The following is a 24,831-nucleotide window of genomic DNA, read 5'->3' on the forward strand; positions in this document are numbered from 1 at the left end:
AAAGGAAGTTTGGTCCAGGCAGTGATGTAGCAGGAGGAGTGCTGGCCCTGTCCAGCAGGATTGTGAGGACAGCTGACAAAACCTGGGTGCTGGGATAACTTTTCCCTCCTATTCGCATTCTTCACAGTCATACAGGGGCACCCATAGCACTGAGGATCTTCTCCTTCCTAATGGAGTGTCGTGGCATGCATATGCATGGATAATACAGTGATGCACATCCTTGGAAAACCCATGATGAAACTATTAATGGTCTTCACGACAGGCCTGGAAGGTGTGCAGCAATGGAGGACTAGGACTATTACTGGACAAGTACCAAAAAGCCTGTTTTCCATCCTACTAGACTTCTCTGGGACAGAACCGGACACTGTGACTGCATGACTGTATCACAGTGCACATTAAGGAGAGAGGGAAGGGAGCAAAGCAAAGCTGGTGGGGCAGTCTCAACCTTACCATTTCCTTCACTGAGTCCCTTGATTCTGCAGTGTTAAACGGGGAGTTATCAAGATGGTCCTTCAGATGTGCACCAAAACTGCATGGCTGACACTTTAAATTCAAAGTAGAGTATAAGAATGAAAAAAATCTACCTTGCTTTGGACATGCCAGTCACCTCTATGTTCTAGTGCTCCTTAGAGGGAATGTTGTGGATTGCTCATACCACATCAATGAAAGATGACAACCATTCACAAATCACTGTCACACTTGACCCAGGCTTCCTACATGGCACAGTCCGGTGGTTTACACTGCAGAAAGCACAAGGTTTGGCAAATGAGTCATTCTGCCTTCCTACACATCAACCATCAGTTCTCCCTTCTAAACCTCAGTTCCTTCAGTCCTCCCTGACCACAAGCCATGCATCTGTACTCCCCACTGAGTAAGCAGCACCAGCCTAGAACTCAGATCCAGTTGACTGGTGATCTCATGACATGGTCTGATGATCACCAGGGGCTTGAGATGGTTTCCAAATGTTACAGTCATATGATGTTTTGCAATTGGGTGCTGGTTTGTGGCAGCAAAGTATTCTACCAGCCTGCAGGTGCCAGCTGTGAGAGATGCTTTGTTTCTTTGAACTGGTTAGAAAATATGAGAGCAGGTGGTCTGTGAATTTAGTTATTTGTCTGAATCTTATACTGAATTTTAATACAGAAATTAGGGAAATGAAATGAGGATGTTTGTGCTGATGTAAAAAATGTGCAGTCAGATGCCAAACTCTGCTCTGGGTACTCAGAATGAGTAAACTGATGAGAACTGTAAGTGATGGAAAGGAAGTAGGTACAGCTAGGAAGAGGAACTGGCTAGTGAGCTGTTGCCTTATCTGCTTGCTTTCTTGCTTTTTATGGCTTGCACCAGTGGGATGTATGGGCTGTTGTCCTTAGCTCAACATTAAGAAGCTTTTGTTTGGATATGCATGAACATTTACTTCATTAAGGTTATGTTTTTTTGACTGTGTCTCGTATCAACAGAGCTGTGACGTGATACAGACACTCACAGTGCTGCAGACAGTTCTTCTACAGAAAGAGGAATAACCAGAATCAGGATATGAGTCTATTCTGCTAATCATAGAATCGTAGCATATTTGGAGTTGGGAGGGTCCCATATGGACCTCTGAGCCCAGTTCTGTGCCAACTGCTGTATTTGCATTAAAGATAAATAAAGCTTTGATAAATAGCCCATGTAGAGTAAAAACTACACTGAAGGCAGAGCACTTCAGTACTGAAGTAACTGCATCCCCACTAAGGGGCTTTTGCTGCTTTCATCACACAAGTGGAGTTTGGAACTTTTATTAACTAGATCCCCAGTTTCCCACATGAAGGGATAGTGATGTGATGTTCTGTCATCAGAAGAACTTTCACCTCTGTCTTGTGACTGTCTTATGAGTGTATGACACATCTCAGAGCACAGCCCAGATTGCCTTGTGGCCACAGACCTTCCCCACAGCCATTTCATCACAGTGCTCTCCTCAGATTGTTCCTTTAACTGTCTCATTACTTTGCTGTCCATGGAGAACTGAAATAAATTAATGACTGAATGTTTTAAGAGTAGTCAGAAGCAAGTTCATCACTTAACAACATTACCTGCTAAGAACCTTGACTGTCTTGTGGTCAGAACCTTTTGTATTCATGTCCTACAAGTATATGAATATATATGTTTACTGATTAGATGTCAGTACAAAAAAATACAAGTCTTAATATTCATGCAAGACATTCAATCATATTCCTATTAATGCTGTTTTAATATTAGGCTTATTCAGGGTGTTCCTTCCCTTGGCTGTAAAAAAAACCAAACCAGCTACTCACATAAAGTAGTACCTCCTGATGAATTTATCTGTGCCAAGGATGTGAACACTTCTTTTTGAAATCATTTCAAAAAAGGAGTGTTCTTTCAAGGAAAAAAACAACCTACACACGTAACAGTTCCCAGCTAATATAAATTACATCTAACTGTGCACTAACCGTTAAAAATGTTCTTAAATCTATTTATAAGCCTTTAAATAGCTCTCATCAATTTACATTGGAAAAAGATACCATTACATTTGACTGTCTGAGCTCCCTCTGGTGGGTAATGGGACATTATTATTATGAAGCAGAGGTACCTCAGATGATGTTTTGAGTGTACAATTATGTTTGTACAAATGAAGTTTTGTTTATGTAAATGTTTATGGCTAATAATTCTTTATATATCTAGGTACAGGTCAGTACACTAATTTATCACCATCTGATCACATCTGAAAATACCAAAAGAGTGATATGCAATATTTTAAAAATACTAGAGATACTTGCATGGAGGTGTAGTTTTCAACAATACCTTGAACAGCAGCTAAAATAAACACCTGAGTTAAATGAGTTCCGGCATCATACAGAAGCTGAAAGAATTCATAACTGAAAATTATTACTCAAACTGGGAATAGAGAGTAAGTTTAGTTAGACATTAGGAAGAAATTCTTCCCTGTGAGGGTGGTGAGGATCTGGGACAGGCTGCCCGGAGAAACTGTGGCTGCCCCATCCCTGGAAGCGTTCAAGGCCAGGCTGAATGTGGATCTGAGCAACCTGGTCTAGAGGAGGTTGTCCCTGCCATTGCAGGGGTTTGGCTGATCTTTAAGGTACCTTCCAACTCAAACCATTCTGTGAGTATATGATTCTGTGAACTATATCATAATATCTCTGTTTGTCCAAACTGCTTCTGTTGAGTTCAGCTGGATTTATATGCCCAGAAATCTGACGTATTATGGCTTCACTTTTTCAAAGTGCTAGACAGGATTGACCAACTGCAGGCACCTTGCAGAGCTTATTTAATGGCACAAAAACTAGGAGTCAAACACCCTTTAAATAATACAGTACAGACCAGCTGAAGAATGTGCTTCTTTTTTGCTGCCAGATTTTAAGGATGCCTTAATCTCATACAGCCTGGTATTCATGACTGACACATTTCTAACAGAAAACACAAGCATTATCTTCCTATTTTTCTCTTTGTGTTTAGGTTAAGTAATCTGAATACAGGAAGTGTCAAGCTTCGGAAGAGTGCCCAAATGCTCGGGCAACGTTCCAGCCACAGTTCGGGTTTCAATGAACTGAAGTGGTTGTGCTGGAATATTGGGATTGTTTTACCAGTAATGAATTTAGTGGCTCTTGCACGTCCCACAGTCTGTTTGAACAACCACGTTTTTGGAAAATTCAGTTTCCTGGAACATTCTGCAGGGAAAAAGAGCAGAAAAAGCATGCTATTAAGTTTGTTTTTCCGCTTTAGCTGGTTCAGAATCCTCGTTTAATTAATGAAAAGAGGTTTATGTTTTGTCATTTGGCTGAAACATGGCGAGAGACAAAATTCTAGTTACACTGTATTTAAAGGTGAGACATGAAGACAAAAGAAAGCATAAGCAGGATTTTACCAAAGTGGACATCATTTTTACTGGCAGGTTTTGATACCTTTTTATCTTCTGAGTATGACTGAGTATGTGCAGTGGTTTCAGATGTTTATGATAGTATTCTAATCCTGTAATTTCTGCCCAAGGGACTTTTAAATTAAATTAACTTTTAAATTAACTTTTAAATTAACAGTTTGACTGCCAGACTAAATCTACCACTATATTACTGTCCAAAAGAGAGCCATCCCTGAATGCTTATCACGAGAAAGTGGCATTTAAAAGTGCTTGATATTCCTCTTAAAATGAGGGTGTCCACATCTAAACGAGCAAGGCTGCCTGGTAAGAAATCACCAACACCAAAAAGGCACCACATAGTAAACTGCATTTAGGCTCTGGTTCAACACAGCACTTACAGTGGGGCACTGTGGCCACATCAAACAAATCTCTTGAACACATACCTAACTTGAAGCAATCAGTAGTTCCCACTGATTTGCCAGTAGGTCTATTCAAAGTAGGTTTATTCATGCACTAAAGTGTTTTGCTGGGTTGAGGCCAAAGACACCAGTGCCTCAGCTCGAAACCTGACTCTTGAAGGTTCGTTGGAATTTAATTACGTCCTTGGAGCGTTCAGACAGGTGTGCTGCAACAAGACCCTTCCATGGAGCTCCCTGTCAGTGAGCTACAGAGCTCCTCGCAGCACCTGGTAGCAGGGAGGACCCTCGTGCTGTGAGGAGCACACAAAGCCCAGCCCTCATCGCTGCAGCACTTTGAGCTGGGTCTCGCTCCAGCTGCAGCTGCCAAACAAGCCAGGTGCTTTGTAACGCAGAAGGGGTGAAGAAAACATTCTCTTTTGTCAGTCCTGGTAAGCACATTTGTTCCCACTCACACATGCCAACCTGTATGAAGTGTCTCCATAGGGTCATTATACGAAACTATATGAGTTTTTTTTAAAAAAGGCAAGCAAACACAGAAGAAATGTCAAATATTTACAAAACACTATAAAATACATTTAGAAATGGCTCTTAACTAGAAAAAAACCAGCATAAAACTATTTTAAAAATTTAGAAATACTCCTCTTGCTTTTCTTTTCGTCGTAAAAATGTAGCAGAAATACTGGGCTAGGACAAAAATGCCATGGATTCCTGTCAGAGAGGTCCCATTCCTCCTTTCTTCTCCTTCACATGCCTCTCCTCCTTCTTCCAGCAAGAGGAGATCTCAGCTGCTTCAAAGATGAGATAAAGAAATAAAATGTTTCCCAAGGTTCTGGTTGTGGCATCCTTTTCTTGGGGAAAGCCCCCTCTGCTTTTGGTAGGAACTGGAGAGAGGAGGAGTAAGACTTGGGTTAAAGGTGGCTTCTCTGCCCTCCATATGAATTTCTACTCAAATCTGGATGTGTAACAAGCAAATTAAATTTTCAGTTTGCATGCAGTAAGAAGAGACCCAGAGCTGAAGTATTTCCTGACTGAACTCACTCTGTAACCCAAGAGCTTCGATGCGTTGGTGACGATTCAGCACATGGATCTCCCTCCTCCATAAATGCACACTTCAAACAGGCATAGGGGACCATGCACAATTTTGCTTGTGATTTCATCTCACAGTTTGATCCTCTCATGCTGTCAATGCCTTTCCTTTGATCGTTGTAAATTGTGAAGGAGAAAGACTTCAGGTTCAAATACAAAATCATCAAACATCTGGACCCAGGAAGGAAGAAGACTCCGCCTTTAAATTTGGCTAGAACTCATTGCTACTTTTCCGATTTGCTTTATCATCACTAATCACTACTAATCAAAACCAAAGCTCTCCCTTCCCCTTCCCCTTCCCCTTCCCTTCCCTTCCCTTCCCTTCCCTTCCCTTCCTTCCTTCCCCTTCCTTCCTTCCCTTCCTTCCCTTCCCTTACTCCTTCCCTACCCCTTCTTTCCTTCCTCTCTTCATTTTCTCTTTCTTTTTTTTTCCTTCTTTCTCTTTAGTCAGGAGTATTAAAACATACACTTACAAAAGATAAGGAACTTTGAGTGCCTTTACATGATGTCAGATAGTGAGCCCGGACTTATCATGATATGTACAACTGAACAAAGAAAATTACTATTTCAGCATGATTTTAAGCATTTGGAGGTTTTTGTCTGATGATGCACTTTTTTGTTTTACTTAATATGTCTCTGAAATAAGCAGAGGATTTATGAAGCACATCATCTTCAGCAAGTCTCAGCCTTACTGGTGCATCATGGAGGACTTTTATTTAAAAACAAATGGGGAAATACTTCCAGCCCCATTTAATTATTTATTAAACACATTTCTAAATATTATTTTAGTTACAAGAGTCAATGCCAGCTAAAGGATGAAGTTAGAAGGTGAGGAGTAGTCCACAGTGGGCTTAGACTGGTCACTGTAAAGCCTAAGATGAGTTTTCAAAACTAAGCAGTGTTTGTGTAAGCAGCATGCCAAGTCTTTGGGGGCTTCATTTTCAGGGACTGGGTAATAGGAATTTCTGAATATCTTTTTTTTTTTTTTGAAATCATTAAAATTGACATGTCACATCAAGCCATCCTTCACCTTTGAAAATTAAGACTATGTGAAGTTCTCCTCTGACAAGGACCTGGACAACACAAAAAATGCCCCAGTGAGACGTGAGCAATTCAGATCACCTGTTATCTGCAGCACATGCTGCCCTGGGAACAGGGTCAAGAGCAGGGAATAGGTGTCTATTCAAACTGTACATGCCTGCTAAAGAGGTCTTTTACTTCTCCAGTGACTGTTTAGGGACTTTGGGGTCTAGTCACCCACCAGCTGGGTCTCCAGTTCTGAGATTCTATGATTCACTTAAAACTTGGCTCTCTGCACTCAAATAAGGGAATGCTGTTAAGCCTGAGACTCTTGGTATTCTGAGTCATGTTATGCAGACATGAAAGTACCTAAAACTCAGATTCTGGGTAGCATATTGTTCTGCCTTCCCTTGAAAAACCCCTCCCAGAAACCAACTACTTATCAACAAACTATTCTGCCGACCACACATGCCCGTGGCATGGGCACAAGCTGAGCACACGTGACAGGGAACTTGAACTCCTTACCGTACATGTGTGAAGTCATTGCTCTCTTGAAGTTGGACACAGCTCAGCAGGTTTGTGTGACTTCTGCTTCTTATTGAGTGACCTCCAACTTCTGCAGGCTGAGGCAGAGCAAAAGGAACTGCTGCACAGCTTGCCTGGCTGATTCTGCCTGTTGCTCTTCATGTAACTGGTGAAAGGCAGCGAGGGCTTCAGAGAGCAGAAAACGTGGCCCTTTGTCACCAGGGCTCCAGAGGCACCATCAGGTGGCAAAGAAGCCAAAGAGACTTCAAACCTGCAGGGCAAATGCTCCTGCAGCTCCACAGAACTCCACAGAGCTCTAGAGCACTCAACATTAAAAGGAGATCAGATGGAAAATGAGAGGGAAAATGCAATGGAAACATTCCTGTTTAAAACACCCCTATTTTTAAAAAATATTATTGTGGTGCTTGCAATGAAGATGTATGAGACACAAACTGACAGTTGTTTGAACTATATGGACAACTATATTCAAGAAAAACTTGAGCTTTTTTAGAGTTCAACCTGAGGCTTCTTCCAATAAATGGAAATCCTGGAGAAAGACATCTGATCAGTGGTAGGACACCGCTTTTATATCATGCCCAAAGATGTTATTGCTTGGTGGTCTGACTAAGAAACTCAGGAAATCATACCCTAGGAACAAGTTTGCTCATCTACACTCTTTGACCTTCAGAGGGCTTTGATGATGTCTCAGCTTAAGAATAAACTTTTTATTCTATCTTAGCTTAGCTTGCTCTCTTGAAGTTAGGGGTCTGATGTGCCACACACAGCTCAGCAGAAAGATCTGGAAAGAAGATAGATGTGCACTGTAAACTTTGTGACAGTGTATGTGGGTCTTTTGGGACTTCCTGGGAAAACCGTTTGAGACCATTTTGTTCATATGCGGAGAACAGAAGAAAAGCATGCAGTGATTTTGTACCAACCCTCCTCCCTAGAGCTGGTCTGTAGGACCAAAAACCCCAGGACACATCTGCTGACTCCCCTGAGGGCTCCAAGGAGGAGAAGACCCTCAAAGGAGGGAGGAAGGGAGAGCAGCAGGCAGGCAGGCATAGACCCTGGGCTCCCTGGCATCCTTGGCTGTGCCCTCTTTGCCCACTGTAGCCCACTTTGTCCGTTCAGTCTGAACAGATAACAAGCTGATAGGAGTTGCAGTTCCAGGTGATTCCTTCCTGGACCTTGTTACTCATTTTCTTTAAAGCTGGGCTATGCACTCTGTGAAGTCAGCTCCAGCTTCATCCAGCTGCCTAATTATTTCTGGAAAATCTGTGTGCAGTGTAACCATGCATCACTGGTCTGAGCCAACAGTCCTTTTAATGAAGCAGAAAGAACCGTTTCATTTTAATGCTGTTTATTAACACTCTCAGAGCTGAACTTTTCTGTTACCTGTTCTTTCTGCTAGAACTTTTCTTCCTCGTGTCCTTTTGTGAATTGAACCATTTCACTGTGTTTCGCATTGGAACTGCTCCAACCTTCTGTCAGATGGCTCTTTCTATAGAAAAATTGATTTAATACCCACACCAAATTAATTTAATACCCACACCAAAGCTTTATTGAAAGGAAAAAAATGAATTTATTGGTAGCAACATAACTGTCTTAATTTATTAACACTCAGTTAACTTTCTTGATTGGCATCTTTTCCCTGATTGTAAGAGTCTGTTGCAACAAACTACTTGTTTTAAAAATACTCTGCTTCCCAATCTCCTACTGACCAGCTGATTTATTTTTTTCTCAATGCTGTTGTGAACTCCTTCCCTTTTTTTTTTTTTTTTTTTTTTAACCACCAGCGACAACTTCTCTCCCCAGCAGCAACAATGTTTTTCCCTAGTATAATCTTATTTCTCTGTCACTGCCTGTAGGGTAGGGAGAGGACTCTGTCTCTAGTGTGCTAGTCTGGAGGCACATTTCCTCTCTGGAACTCATTATCCTAAAAGTTTGTTTTCTGCTTTTATCTGATAATGCAAACATATTTTGTACTTCAACAGCTTCACTAAGCAGGATGACTTTAAATTCAACAAACAACATAAGCATTTCTCATTTGTTTTCCAGAGAAGTTTTTTGGTTAACTAATTCTTCTTCAGTCCATCAGTGGTTAAACTTTATGTTTTCACTGTAAAGATCTTCCAGGGCATTATCTACCTAAATACCATTTTTTTCCTTTGGATGAAGCTTCATTATTAACATATATATCCCATAATACTTGCTCTGCTATGATGGCCTTATGAATTAAGTAACCCTTGGACCTGGAAGTTAGCTAGCATTGTTGACAGTATGTTGTATTTTGCTGTTTGAAACTCTGGCAGTATCTGAACAAGCTCAGCTTAATCCAAGCTAATTGTCACATTTTTAATGGCCTGCTGCCTGTTCTTGTAACCCATCGATTTGAAGCTGAAAATAATGCACATGGATTAAAATAAAATCCAGGTGATGTGTTCAGAAAATCAGCTGTGTGATCAACTAGAGAATTAGTGATCAGATGGAGATAAGAAGAACTAAGGAAAACTGGGGATGGCAGTTGTTATTCATGACCTTTTAGTAATTTCTACCAAAATAATTCAAAGAGTGCTCAGAGGAAAGAAATGGAAAGCCTTGTCATCTTTGAAGACAGCGTCCCCACCACCAGAAAATAGGCTAAAGAGGTCAAAACACACGTGTAGATCCTCTCCCCATGTTGCAAATGTGGCATACTGTGATTTCACCAAATTCTGCAGCAACTTTTGCAAAAATCTCTGAGCTGTGGGAGAACAAACAAGAAACAGGGCCCTAATGTTTGGGTAGTGGGACTCCACACCCAAATTTTATACTTGTATTTCTTAATATATAGTTCACAGCCCTGAGGTGAACTGGGGGACTGGAAATGCTACCTGGGACTCTCTCACCCCAAAACTCAAGCCCATCAGCCAACAAGGGATGAGGCACCAACTTTCTCGGGCTTTGGCTAACCTGTGCATGTCGAGAAGCACAAGCAGACACACTGAGAAGATGCTCAGATCAAACAGAGAAGGACAGAGTAAATCGAGCCACGTTTGGGAGAAGAAACAAGGAACACACTGATCGGTTTTACATTTGGGATGTAAGTGGAGCTCAGTTTTACAAGACCAGGTATATTTGTATACCTAGATATACCTAGGCATATTTCCAAACTCCTCCCACAGTCCAGTATTTGCAGTTGTGCTGCTCTGTCACAAGCACACAACTGGTGTTTGAACTGCTGTATCAAAGGCAGTATGTTTCAAACACAACAGCCATTGGATTTGTGAAGTTGCCACCCTCCCCTTTCAGTGTGGTTAATATTTTACTTCTTCTAGCTCCCCAGTAGAACCACTGGAGAGCAATGCTTGAAAATAAAATGTCTGCTCTTTCATTTTTCAGCACAAGCTTTTGCTACTTATTTAGGCACAAGCTAAAGGCCCTACCTAACCTTAGTGTAGAAGTGACCCTTCCATGGACAGACACTGAGCACAGTCAGTTCCTCTTAGGCTGAGCTGTGCAAAGCACTGTAAAGTTCTTGGGGTGTGGGTGTGCTCTGCTCTGCCTGGGGGCACTTGCTTTCAGATTAAGATTAAGGGCCTGGAGGAACAGACTCACCAGGTAAGCACCAAGCCAGCCCCAGAGAAGATTCTACCGATTTTTGAGTGGTTATCTAAACTATTTCTCACCTTATGCAACAGCAAGTATTGATATCAATGACAGCCAACTTTATATTAATAGAAAGGTGAAGCTTAGTCGTCATGCCCTTACAAATACAACTGCCAGCAACATGAAAGCAGTTACAAGTTTCTTGTCGGTAGAAGAACAGCCACTAATCCAAATAAACATAGCTGTGATGACACATGACCTCTCTCAGTCAAAGGGACAAGATTTGCACAATGAGAGACAGAATGGATAGAACCTCAAACTGTGTTTTATTCATATATCCGTTTATGTTTAAGCTATTCTGAGTGAACTTTGACAGACAGGTTTAGAAGCCTTGTATAGGGAAGAACAGCTGTGAAAAACAGTGAAATTTGTTATTAATTATTATTACACAAGAGCATTTTCTCAAAACTGGTTTTACACATAGTATCTGCTATTCCTTGTTTTTTAAGGTCAGTCTTTGGAAGTTCCCTTCCCATTCTGCTATATCATTTCAGTTTTTGAAACCACATTGTGCCACCAGTGAAACTGCCAAGCGCTATTAAAATAGCACAGGTCAGAAGGATGGAGAAAAATATCTCTGGTATTTCTTGATATGCAACAGGACAGGGTATGTTTCAAATAGATTGTGGAGTTTCTGCTACTTTTCTCTGCTTGAAAGGTATGTGAGTATGATATATCTTCTGGTACGCAACAACCACTGTGCAACACAGTCCCTTGCTGTACATCATCTCTGCTTTCTGAGACTGTATGTGAGGTACTACAGTTGGGGGTATTTTTACCAGGTAGTGATTCATAAGCATAAAACTAGAACATTGGTATTTTGTTCTTTCTTGGAGGGACTTCATTGGAGATAATTACCACAATTTCAGATTTACAGCATTTGTCAAAAAGCACAAGGCGAAAGAAAATGCATGTTCTTGCTTTCACACAGTGGGAGGGCACGCAAGTGAGCACTCAGGGCTGAAGGCTTTTATCTTATCAGGTCCAAACCAACTGTGCTCTGCCAAGGCTGTGAGGAGAGATGTAAACACATTTACCATGACTTGCAAAACTCCTCCTGCACTCCAGAATCCCAAATTTTCCAAGTCAGTCTGAGGTGGAGTGACACGAGGAGAAGTCGGTAACATGCACAGGTACAACACACAGTGGGGAACGTTGCTCCTGTGAGCAACTCAGAACACCTAAACTGACCCTGGGCATTCTGAGAGGTTGGTCAGCAGCAGACTGCTCTGCCCTCTTGAAGCCCCACTAGTAGCAGTGTGCTTTGCATGAGCAGGTAGAGAAGATATTGCTCTGCAGAGCCTTTACATCCTCTCAGGAAGGCTGTAAGGGTTCTGACCTCTTGTGGAGTGCACCCACCCATGGACAACAGTCTCACACAAAGCCTTGCTACGATCAGCGACACACAAGAATAGCCCTTGAGTCAATACAGGCAGATGGACAAAAAGATGAGGATTTTGTACAGGAGAAAAGAATAGTGGCACATGAAATAATAGAAGAAAATCAATCTCCTAAGCAAAGCAACAGTTGGAAAACACCTTGCAGGAAATTTAAGCCTGCAGGTCTCTTTAACGGGAAATAGGTCTGTGTGCTAAGAAGGACCCACAAGAATCTGATTCCCTTCCAGCCTTCTGGTAGTGTGGCAGTCCTTCACTCCCTCTGCCTTCCCTCCTTTTCCTAAACCTTCCAAATACTTGTTGAGAGGTAAAGCAGCCAACATGTAACCCGACTCGCGTAACCTCTTCTGAAGACCCTATGTGAGCTCTGCAACCAAGAGATAGCAGCTAATTCCAGAAAGGTTACAAAATATGCAGAGAAACTATCACCATCATACTCACAGGCTGCTTTTCACAACTGCACTCGAGCCTAAGACAAGTTTGTCCAGTCAGGATATTGAACCAGGCACAAGGCAAAATGTAACAGTAGGCTGCTGCACAATCCAGGACGTATAAAAAAGTCTTCACTCACTTTTTCAGCTGTTTTTTTGCAGACTGTTTTGAAAAGGTCCCAGGCTACATAAACTCTGGCTAGAACAGCACCCAGGCTCCAAAAAACACCCAAGACCTGCACTGTCATTAAAGCACAACATTGACATGTTTCTCTGAAAAATGAAAGTCTCAAAAAGCGTTGTAATCATGTGACAGTAACAAGAACAGCACCAGAGGTTCTTGCTAAGTAGATCAGGCATCTTTGATCAGGCATCTTGGCCTATTTCTTTAGTAGTTCTTCAATAGCTTCTTTAGCCTCCCTTTAGTAGTTCATCCCTGTTAAGGGAAGGCTGAGGGGAATCTTAACAGGTGCAAATATCAGAAGGGAAGTATACAGATGATGGAGATAGGCTCTTTTCAGTTGCATTCAGTGACAGGCAATTGGCACAAACTGGAACACAGGAGGCTCCATCTGAACACTGGGGAATCCAGTTTCACTGTGAGGGTGACCGAGCACTGGCACAGGTTGCCCAGAGAGGCTGTGGAGTCTCCATCCCCGGAGATATTCAAAGAGTTGTCTGGGTATAGTCCTGGGCTCTGTGAGGCCCTGCTTGAGCAGGGGGAGTTGGACCAGATGTCCTCCAGAGGTGTCTCACAGCCATGCTGTGATTTTGTGAAGGGGAAGGGGAAGAGAAACCGTGTTCCTGATTAAGCTTGGGTAGTGGTTTCAAGAAGCTCACACCTTGCACTGTGAATAACCCAACACCAAAAGGTTTCTATAAAGGGTTGTGAGTCTCCTCCGGTGCTGGTAGAACCAGACAGGTGCAGATCATGAGCTGTACCAAGAAGGGAGAGGAAAAGCACTGTAAGAAACTCCCTGCTTTGTGGGCTAGGCTATACCTCACAAGACAAAAAATTAACAAAGAAACAAGTTATCAGGAACTGACACTGTATAATCAATTCTACCAATTCTATAACAAGTTTCAGATTTGCAAGTACACTTTTCAATCTGCTGTTTTCATCAACCTTCATCCTTTGACAAGCGCCAACCACTAGTTTGTGCATCATCTAATGCTCTGGTTTTGAGAAGCCACCAGAGCCAGTACAGAGAATTGCATGTTCATTTCTTTCCTTTTTCGCATGTTGATGGCAGTATCTCATTATGTGTCTTATTTGCACTGGGTTACATTTTGCTCTGTGTAGCAGTTCTGGTGACTTTCGCAGAACTAACCTGGAGTTAAAATCAGAAGTAGAGTTAAAATTGGCCTCATTTTCCCTTCAGTATGAGTTGTACACTTAAATCATGACTCATCATGGCTTGCAGCCACACCCAGGTGCTCGACGGGCTGACTGGCCAGTCACTTGAGAACAGAAGGCAATCCAGATGCAGGTGGGTGAAGATTGGCTCCCTCCTCTTACTGGATCACCGCAGTGACAAACAAACCAGCAATCACCCTGGTTTCTCAATTGAGGCTCCAACTTGCTAAGGAGTCCCAGAAACTGAACGGCTTCTGTTGTGGGGCATTTTAATGTGCAGCTCTAGACAGAAGCCAGCACTGAATCAATTTTTCCTCTGTTGTGACAAATAGGGAAATGCACAACCTCCGAAAAATAAATCCCCTTTTCCGAAAGCTGTAACTGGAGAATGACTATGTCAAAAAGTAAAACTATTTTCCTGGCAAGTCATTGTGTGATCACTACAGAAATAGCAGGTTACAATAAGAACCTTATGCTGTGAAATTAAAACTTAGACTGGAAAGCGCACCAAAATTAGGAAAGAATACCATGTATTCAAATAATTGGCTAAGTCAGGTCTTCAAATGCATCATTCAGTTTTGCAATCATCTTGTGTAACAAAAATAAGGTGGGTGATCATAAAGAATTCATTTAAGGGAAGGAGCATCTTAATAAGGTACTTAAATTATGTTATACCGTGCTGCAAAAACTCATATGTCACTTTATGCCACTGTCAGACACCTCCAAAAGCAAATGCAATTTCACTGTTCTCCATTCTGGTCCTGATATACTTACAATAGCCTTCAGACAGCCAAAGTGTGAGCCCTTCAGCAGCTTTCTACCACTAAATATTGAAACTGATCTTTCTTCAGGCATTAGACTCAAAAAGCACATATGTTTCATTTCCATATTTTCTTTCAGAGTGCTTGAACTGTTTCAGTCCAAATGCCGGAAAACCTAACCTTTTGAGTCATTTAACCAGTGTTTTTGTTGTTCATCTGTCTGTCTTGGTTGTGTCTGACCTCTGGGATGATTGCAATAGAAAAAACATTCAGTTTTTCTTTCTTTTCTTCACTATGACTCAACATCCTTCTCCTCTCAGGGGTGTGACTACAGTTCTTAGGGAATAGGTCCAAAGTTTCAACATTTCAAGTGTCTCTCCCACAAATACTCTTGTCATTTAAGAAATCTCAGGGTACCTGAGTTCAGATATACTAAGCAGTGCATCATCTTATAATCTGGGGTGGTTAGGTTTAGCACTTTACTAGAGGAGCAATAAACCATTTAGCCCTGATAATGAAGTGCTAAGTAGCAAACTTCTGGGTTAGAGCAGTTAGAGTGAAAGCAAGAGCCAGACATGTGGGAATATTGCATTACCAACTCTTAGTTCTCCTAAACTAAGGGTGTCCAGAGGGATCATCCCAATATGCTAATTCAGGAGACTGTCAACAGACTGTACCATAAATTAAAGAAAACAGATGGGGTCTTCTTTCCCTAGTAGATTTTTTTTTGTGAAGAGATGACAGCATGACCCCTTCATAAGGGAAGGGCACATGGAAACAGTGGGGTCTGTTATGCATTTAGTCTATGGTCCTGTAAATGGACATCCTCAGCTCCCCCAGCACGAGGCATTTCACCAGGTCTCCCTCCATCTTCCCAAAACCCTGGTGCTTCCATCAATCTACGTGCAGATCTGCATCTGGCTTAAAATTAAGAGCCTGCTGGTTTCAGGCTTAGGAGTTTTCTGCCACAGGGAGATTATTCATCCAAAGCCCTCACAGCTGCCATCCCACAGCATTACTCAAGATTGCAAACACTCATCGAACCTTGGATGACACACTCTGCCTTTCCCACATACACTTAGGTTTTCTCCCAAGTTTCAAGAGAGCCACTGTGTGAAAATGTCTGGTCTGGACAGTCTGGCTGCAGTAATTTTACTTCGCCTTCTGAAAATTTCTGGTCTTTTCCCAAACCAATCAAATCAGGCATTGTTGTCTGACAAAATTACAGCCATTACCAGTATTTACTCCAGGTATCCAGGAAAGCAAATCCATTTTTCAAGAATAGATCAGTTGTTTTCCTCTTTAAGTTAAGTACCCCTATGGGATTTTTTAGCTGTCCTGCTGCAATTCTCATTCTTTGGTCTTCTCACATACCTCCCCCAGCCTATCTACGCAGACCTCTTATTTGGCACAGCTAGATACTGTTTCCCACCTTTTTGCCATTGTTTACCCATGGTTTATTACCCTTCTCACAGAATCAAAGAAACTCTCATTCTATTCAAGAAAAAAAGTCCCTTTTTCCCCCCCATTGAAATATTACTGCTTAATTGAAGGCTGCTGTTTTTAAAAATGACATCAGAAAAAAACCCCAACCAACCAAATCAGATTTAACTGAGAAGCCAATTTTCATTTTAACAAGCTTTGATGAGAATTTGGACCAAATTAGCTGTAGATTTAAAATAATCACATTGCATTTTAAAAGACAGTCTACTCGAATAGGATTTACTGCCAGGTGGAAAGCATTTTTTTCTCGTTTTTTGTAAACAGGTAATGTAAAAATATTTTCCTGTGTTTAACACCTTGCTTTCCCAGAATGAACAAAAGACTTTTGTTAGCCAGAAGCTGTGGAAAATAAGCATGTGTGTTCCTAAGGATTAGAACAGTATCACACACATACAGCAAAAGATGGTATGGAAATAAATTCTAGAATAATGTATTTAAAGACTTCAAAAAACATTTTAAAATAAGAGACAGATTTTGAGCTTGCACATATTGACTTAGCCCTGAGCTTTCAGTCACTTAGATAGATACCACAGTAGCTCCTTGATAGATCAATTTACAGTTAGAAAATGTTATCTAAATGCAGACTAAAAAACAGCCTTTGTATTTGCAAATTCACAGAAGGGAGTGGTTTGGCTCTCATTTACTGGTGTGTAAATGGACTAATCTTCTATATGATGCCTACAGAAGTCATATTTGATGTGGACATGCATAGAGCGGGGTCTTCAGTCAGAAGATGGGCCTTCAGCACCGATTTTTCTCAACGACTTCCCAACACTTTTGTTCTAGAGGATTCTGATCCCAGCATCCTGCAGGAGTATGGGGGCATGGATTCAATCAATACACAGTCCTCAGGGAGTTATGTCTCTGCCCTAACCCAGTTATCCACACTCTCACTGCAAAGGCATGAGAGAAGCAGCTCCAAAAGGAGTTTTATCACATCTGTCTGAGAGACATACCACGGGAAGGAAACAATTACCCTCTGGAGATGCCTGTCTAGTTCCATCAGCTACATGGGAGCCAAGATTAGCAGCTTAGACTAGAGAGTTCAGTCTTAGATGGATAAAGATAGGTGAGATGAACCTCACTTTAGCACTGGGATATGTCACAATTCACCTCTGGAGAATTTATTAGCCAAGTTTCTATGGTATGAAACCAGCTTCAGCATACAAAGCATATGAAGAGGGGACAAGGGCAGAAAAGAACACATCCAATATTAAAGATGGCCTTTGGAGAAGAGGAGACTCAGGGGTGACCTCATCACTCTCTACAACTGCCTGAGAGGAGGTTGTAGCCAGGTGGGTGTTGGTCTCTTCTCCCAGGCAATCAGCAGTAGGACAAGAGGGCACAGGCTTAAGCTCTGTCAGGGGAGGTTTAGGTTGGATATTAGAAAGAAGTTTTTTACAGAGAGAGTGATCAGGCATTGGAATGGCCTGCCCAGAGAGGTGGTGGATTCACCGTCCCTGGAGGTTTTTAAGATGAGGCTGGATGTGGCATTAGTGCCATGATCTAGTAATCACAGTGGGGTTGGATCAAGGGTTGGACTTGATGATCTCGGAGGTCTCTTCCAACCCAGTTAATTCTATGATTCTATTCTATGGCTTCATGAGGAATTAACATCATTTAATAGAATGGGACTTATAGTCCCAATAATGTCATCAGTGTATCAGAAAAATAAACCTATTTCAGCAAATGAACATTTTCCTTTGATTTCTTCTAATTATATTGTTATTATTTGTTATCATGCCTGCTTCACACGTGGATTAGGAATTCCCAACATGTGTAAGAGCATAAGAACTACAAGTCATAGAAATTATAAAGAGCAGCTGTAGAAACTTAGATTCAGAATACCTTAAGTACTGGTAGTACCCAAATCTCAACCCAAAAGGTACTATTTGGATATCATCATCTAATAGCTGTGCTTAAATTCAATTTCCAATGAACTGCTTATGTCGTTTTGTAAAGCATCTCTGTTTGCACTGGTGAATATACTGCCCAACTAATAACTAAAAATAATTAAGTGCTGCCTTCTTAATGAGGTGAAAGGCAGTTATCAAACAGATACTGAAAGAAAATCTGTATTACAGAATACGCCAGGTTGGAAGGGACCCACAAGGATTATGGAGTCCAGCTGCTGGCCCTGCACAGGATCAGCCCCAAGAGTCACACCATGTGCATGAGAGTGATGTCCAGACACTCCTTGAGCTCCATCAGGCTTGGTGCTGTGACCGCTTCCCTGCGGAGCCTCTTCCAGTGCACAACCACTCTCTGGGTGAAGAACCTTTTTTTAATACCCAACCTAAACCTGCCCTGACACAACTTCAGGCCATTCTGTCGGGTTTTGTCAGTGGTCACCACAGAGCAGAGATCTGTTTTCATAGATCTGCTCTTCCCCTCCCAAGGACGCTGTAGCTGCAGTGAGGTCTCCGCTCAGTCCCCTCTTCCCCGGCTGAACAGACCGAGCGCCCTCAGCCGCTCCTCACACGCTGTCAGCCTCTGCCAGAACTGAAAGCCCAGCGTAGAAACAGCTGGGAAAAGTTACGTGACACTTCAACACGGTGTAAAACAGACTGTACGGTTCCTGCTGCTTTATTTTACGAGGCATGAAAGCAATCACTCAAACGCGAACAAAACCGTAAAACTGGGTTAAAATTTCGTAACAACGAAATTCCCATCAGCGCTCTTGGCACCTTTTGCCATCATTGAAGTTTTACTCGGGGGATTTCTGGAGAAGGTTGCCTTCGCCGGTGTCCTCGAATAAAAAGGTACACAGAATTTTAACAGCCCGCCCCAGCGCACAAGCCAACAGCAGGGAGGGAGGGAGGGAAGGGGGAGGGGAGAGAGGAAGAGGGAGGAGGGAGGGAAGGAGTGAGAAAGGGGGAAAGGGGAGGCAGCAGGAGAGGGAAGGAGGAGGGAAGGAGGAGCGGAGGAGGGAAGGAGTGAGGGAAGGACTGAGGGAGGGAGTGCGGGAGGCGGGTGCGGAGCGAGAGGCGGGCGGTAGGACCCGCCGCTGCCCCGGCTGGCTGCGCGCATGCGCAGCGCGGGGGTGGGGGCGGCGGGCGGTGCCGCGGGCGGCAGTCACCTGACGGCGCGCGCCGCAGTCGGGCCGTGCCCGAGCCGGGAGCGGCGGAGCCCGGGCAGGGGCAGCGGGGGCAGCAGCGGCGGGGAAGCGAAGCGAAGCGAGAGGAGAGGAGGAAGGGGGCGAGGCAGCCGCGGCGCTGTCCCCCGGCCCGCGGCGGCAGGCACCCAGGTAAAGCCGAGCCGGGCCGAAGCGGAGCGGCCGGTGCCCGCGGAGGGTGTTGGCGGTGGGGGGTCGAAGGCGGCGCCGCCCGGGCGCGGGGAGCGCTGAGGGAGGGTCGGGGCGCGGCCGCGGGGGCGGTGTTGGTGTCGGTGTCGGTCGTGTGGCCCCTTTCCCCTCCCCCGCCGCCAACACGCGCTCCGCGACCCGTCCCGGCGCGGCCGGGCCCGCGTGGGGCCGGGGGGTCTCGCCCGTGTCCGCGGGGCCGCCCTGTCAGCGCCGGCCGTGCCTCCCGCGGGGATCGCCTCCCCTCGCCCCGGGCCTGCGCTCGCTCGCTGCTCGTCCCCGGCTTCCGCGGGTGCCCTTGTGCCCCGCTGACACAGGCGTGACTCTCCCACGCCGCGCTCCCCGGCACTGTTCGAGAGGGGCAGCTCAGCCCCGCCGGGATCCCCCGCGGGAGCCGCGCTCTGCCCGGGTGAAACGCGCAGCCCGAGTGTTGGCTTTCCTCCCTTGGTTGGAGCCAGGGGAGGTTTATTTTAGACCGTAAACAACGGGATACAAATCCCGTCCGTCTTGTTCTCTGCGGTGAGATACTTGACATGTTTTGGGGCACGGTGAACGTGCAGTAATCACAAAAGAATCATCACCTGCTTTTCTGTAAAAGAACTGTCACTTGCTTTTCTGTCGAATTACCTTTATCCGTTTTAGTATACAGTATAACAGTAATCCCAAATTCATATACAACTCGGTTCTCCAAATGCTTGTTGAATTAAAAAAGGAGAGAGAAAAATGTTCTAGCAGTAAAGATAACTGTATGTACAGTATTTTTTGACTGACACATTAATTTGAGGCGCTTTAGGAAGGCAGTTTGTATGAAAAACATCTGGCTATAGTAATGGAATAACTGCAATCCAAAAACACTGTAAAATAAGGTTATGCAGCACTCTCAATGCTTTAGTATATAGAGTCAGTTCAATTTAAAGTATTATACTGCAGTGCAAAGAAAATGAAGGAGTATATTCCTGTCAGCGTGGTGAGTCTGAATTAAAGCCTCTAAGGTAAAGCATGAAATATGATTTGTAATATGAATTTAATTTTAAAGGTGACTTAAATGGCATAATTACTCTTGGATGCCCTAACATATGCGAGTAAGCCTGTGTGTACCCTAGCAAGCAGTGAGGCCCAAAAAAGGCAGATTTGCGGAGAGAAACAGTTGTTGCTGAATATCCACTTCGTTTATTTTTCAGAAGGGCTTCCTTCGAGGTGACTACTGAATACCTTGGGATTTGGAATTCTTTAGAACATCTAGAGTACCTTTCCCAATTTATTCTAAAAAAGAATCTACTCTTATTATCTGGGTGTGCCTTGTGAAGTGAACAAAAGCATAGTAAGTGGGATGTGTGGGAAGTTTTGCTTCATTAGCACACTGCTGATTCTAACCCAAGTGCAAATGTAGAGGTTTAACTTCCAGCAGCTGTATCTTTGAGTGGTTTATGTGCAATAATGTGCAAGATCTTAGTGTGTTAAATGTTTACTTGCTTTGAATAGGTTCTAAAATTCTTACGCAAAGGGTATTTTGAGCAGTAATAAAGTCATGTTTAGGTAAGAATGGTCTAGCATTAAAACCCATACCCTTTACCTGATGGTTTGGTGGCACTCTTGTTAGATGTAGAATAGAAGTGTCTTTGGACATGAGTTGCTTGAGTCCCAAATAACTCTGCCCTATGGTTTGGGGAAGCGTAGCTGAACAAGTCTCCTTGTTCCACTTTCCAAGTCTTGATAAACAAAGTGTTTATATGAATTCTTCTAAAATTTCCTTTTAATCATAGTCATCTTTCTCCCTGCACTGAGCATGCTGGTGTGGGGGAAAAAGGAGTGTTAGATCAGTCAGAGGGTTCATATTTGTGCCTGAGGGCTGGCATTTTAATTGTCCCGTCGAATTCCATTGCTGAAGGGTCCATGGGTGGTAGGAAAAACCTTTGTGGTATTTATAATGTAAGTCCTGTTTATATGCTATCCTCAGTTAAACCATAGGTAGAGTGCTAGTTGATGCAGATGTGGGGAGGAGCAAAACCTTGAGTGAGCCAAAATTAACTGCTGAAACAATCGTTGTTGTATTCACTGAGCCTAGTATGACCACAGTGGGGATAACGTGTTAGAACCCACCTGCAGCTTTCCCTGCCCCCACCTCCAGTTCAGAGAGAAGCAGTCTGGAGAGGGGAAAAAGAATCACTCTGTCTCCATATGCAGTGTGGCTTAGTTTAAGTGCTTTTCAGTTAATGCCCCGTAAAGGTGGAAGGCAGTTTTGGTCTTGTTAAGTAATACAAAAGGAAAATGTCGTGTTTTGCATAAATGTGAGTTAGCCGGTTAGAATAAGGCTCAACTGTGAACTGTCAGCTACTGAAGCTTTAAAAAGGGGCAAGCATGCTGTGAGGGGCAAATGACTTTAGAAGCACTGGTGAAGTAGATATAAATTGAGTTTCAGTCCAGACATACATTGGAGAGTGGAAGAGGTGTAGCCTAGGGTATCACTAACTCAAAATGTCTTTTAAATGTGAGCCTGTGTCTTAAAGAATACTCAATCAATCTTTAGAATCGTGTTGAGATATTTTGTTTGTGAGTGACTTCATTTGAACTGTCAACATAATGTTTGTAGGTGCTTGGATTCCAGTCTTGGCCCATTGTCAAATACTTAGATAAGTAAATATATGCCATTTGCACTCCCTGTTTACGTTTCAGTGATTCAGTGACCTTAAAAGAATCCTAGAGTGGTTTGGGTTGGAAGGGACCTTAGAGATCACCTAGTTCCAAATCCCCTGCCATTGGTAAGGACACCTTCCACTAGCCCAGGTTGCTCCAAGCCTTGTCCAACCTGGCCAGGAGCACTTCCAGGGATGGGGCAGCCCCAGCTTCTCTGGGCAGCCTGTTCTAGTGCCTCACCACCCTCACAGGGAAGAATTTCTTTCTAATAGCTGACCCTGCCCTCTGGCAGTGAGAAGCATTCCCCTTCGCCTTGTCACTCTATGCCCTTGTCTCAGGTTCTTCTCCAGCTCTCTTGGAGCCCCTTTAGGCACTGGAAGGGGCTCTAAGCTCACTCTGGGGTCTTCTCCTGGCTGAACAACTCCAGCTCTCTCAGCCTGTCTCCATAGCAGAGGGACTTCAGCCCTCAGAGCATCTTCCTGGCCTCCTCTGGACTCGCTCCAGAAGATCCACATCCTTTAGAATTTGGTCGCCCCAGATTTTGCAGATCAGTATTTTACTGTGGTACCATCCCAAAAGTGCTTATTTACAGCTCAGCTAGTATGACCATGTCTCTTGTCATTGTGTGTCAGATAGGAAATGGTCTACAGTTTCATGATGGGAAGACTGAAACACAGCTTTATGTGGTTTGGCAGAGCTTTACTAGCCTTACTATTTGAAAGCCTGGTTTTCTGCACATTTTTTGTTTTCTTTATTGTTATATAAATATTGTCAGTTCTGATGAACCTGTGCTGTTCTGTTTTCATAGAAATGTTTCTGAAGTTCTTTCTGATTTATGTCTAAAATATCTGCAGGTTTTTTTCAGTTTCACATACTGTGAAGGGCAGTTGTGGAAACAAATCAGAGTTAAACAGATAATACCAGAAACGAGATTCTAAATATAATTTCCAAACTGTATTTTCTTTTGATTTGTCAATATAACTGCTTCTCAATTTTCACAGGTTCTTTCTTGTGTCCTCCTAAGTTAGAGTAAAATACATTAGAACCACAGATGGTTAATTTAGTATTCATCATAAATATTTTGACATACTTACTTGTAAAGGCTTGTGACAGTTATTAAACCAAAATAATTTGTGTGGTTTAACTGTGGCAAAGAGTAGAATTTGTAGCTCTAAATGCAAAGGTGTTTGTCCTGTAAGTAGAGGCACGAGTTGACAGTAAATTTTAGTTGTGCATGCTTTTCTCATCCTAAGTGAATATTTTATTATCTAACCTAGTTTCTATTTAAGAAAAAATAAAACCAATTTTTACTTGTGTTTTTTGGATATTTTGTTTGTGGTTATTTTTGTTGTTGTTAGGTGTTTTGGGGGTTTTTTTAAAGGTCTTTAGAAAGTCGGTGCATTGTTGTTATCTTTTTTTTTTTACTTTGATATGGACTGCTTTGTGTCATCCTCTGAGGGAAACCTTTCAGACTTCTGTCCTGTGGAAAATCTGTGGTCACATAGTATCAATTTTTTTTTTTTTTTAAATTTTAAAATCACAGCTTCTGGAGTCTTGTGACTCCAGCCCCCCACATCTCTCCCATGTCCCAAGTTCTCATGTAGATTGCAAATATTTTTTTTTAAATTATATATTCAGGCTTAAAACCTGGAAAACAAATTAAGACTCTCAGAGAAGACTTTAAACTTGCCAGACTTCCTGTGATTCTTTTTTATACTAGCTTGTGACTTGACTAGAGTCCAAATGCTGTGGTAAGAGTTATGTTACAAAAATACAACCTGGTAGTTTTTTAAAGGCTCATTCGTGTAATTAAGCTGTGAACAATATCATCCAGGTGTTAGACTGGATGATAAATAAAGAATAAAATTTAGAATTTTAAGTGTGCTAATATCTGAAGATTAAATGTACTTTTTTCTAAAGGAGAAAGCATTGTTCTCTAGGCTGCAAAGCTTAGTTTTTGCTTTTTTTGTCACTATTTTTCTATTACAGTCTCTTTGAACTAAAGATGAAGAAGCAGTGAGCATGAACACTAAAACGCTTGTTCATTCTTTGTCAGCATAATGTGAATCAGCAGTCTTAACTGCTGTAGGCATTTATCTGTAATATAACCATTTCCTTAAAAGGAGAGATAGCTGGGGGCAAGGACAGAGAGATAAAACTTTAGAAAAAAAGCCTTTGCAGTGTATTTTGAATAAACTGTCTCTTATCTAAACTGTCTTGTGACAGACTATCTAAATGATAGTTGTCCCTTTGGACTTCACATCTGTGGATGACAGAAATTTTTTTGTAGGCTAAAGTAAATGTGTCAACCGTAAGAGCATTGACAGACATGAGTGATGTGCTACAACTTACTCAATAGATCAGTGTAAGAGTCAGGAATAGCAACGAGGGTGTTTTCTCCAAGCTATATTTTGGGGGGAGGGGGTCTGCAATTGTCTTTTTTCCAACTATTCAGGAATTTAAAGTGTTCCAAGAATACAGATGCAGTATAAGCTGATAAGTTGATAACTGAACAGACCTTTATTGTTTGCTGGGTGATAAATTAATGACTTTACATCCGGATATCCAAGTTCAACCAGCTCAGATAGCAGTGACAGCCAAGGTGTGTCCTGCCCGGGTTCTGCAGCTGCTAAGGGGAGCTTTGCTCTGTGCTCTCTCTTATTTCAGAGCTTTACCTGTGTACAAATGACAGTGACTGTGATTGCTACAGAGGATTGATATCCAGTGTGGCATTAGTGGATGTCTGTTCACTAAATAAAGACTAAGGAACAGGGTTTTGTTTACATTTTTAGTAATTTGGGTAACTTTTGGCTGGATCTCATACAGGAAGTTTATGGTAGGTGAAGATCAGAAAAAAACAAATGTGTGTAGA

The 24,831-nt window shown here is 42.6% G+C and overlaps 1 protein-coding gene across 2 annotated transcripts in view; it reads left to right on the forward strand.

The window, feature by feature from the left end:
- Positions 1-19,140: 19,140 nt before the first annotated feature.
- Positions 19,141-24,831, forward strand: part of BACH1 (BTB domain and CNC homolog 1) — a 29,550-nt gene continuing 23,859 nt past the window's right edge. The window contains exon 1 of one of the 2 annotated variants that reach the window (XM_050332631.1): positions 19,141-19,271. The gene's annotated coding sequence lies outside the window, so the exon portion shown is untranslated. Of the gene's footprint in view, positions 19,272-20,506; positions 20,647-24,831 lie in introns of those variants that run through there. The other variant, XM_050332630.1, reaches the window with a different exon arrangement.

The sequence above is a fragment of the Myiozetetes cayanensis genome, unplaced genomic scaffold (assembly GCF_022539395.1).
Source record: "Myiozetetes cayanensis isolate MyiCay16 unplaced genomic scaffold, myiCay2020 scf5-8, whole genome shotgun sequence".
NCBI lineage: Eukaryota > Metazoa > Chordata > Aves > Passeriformes > Tyrannidae > Myiozetetes > Myiozetetes cayanensis.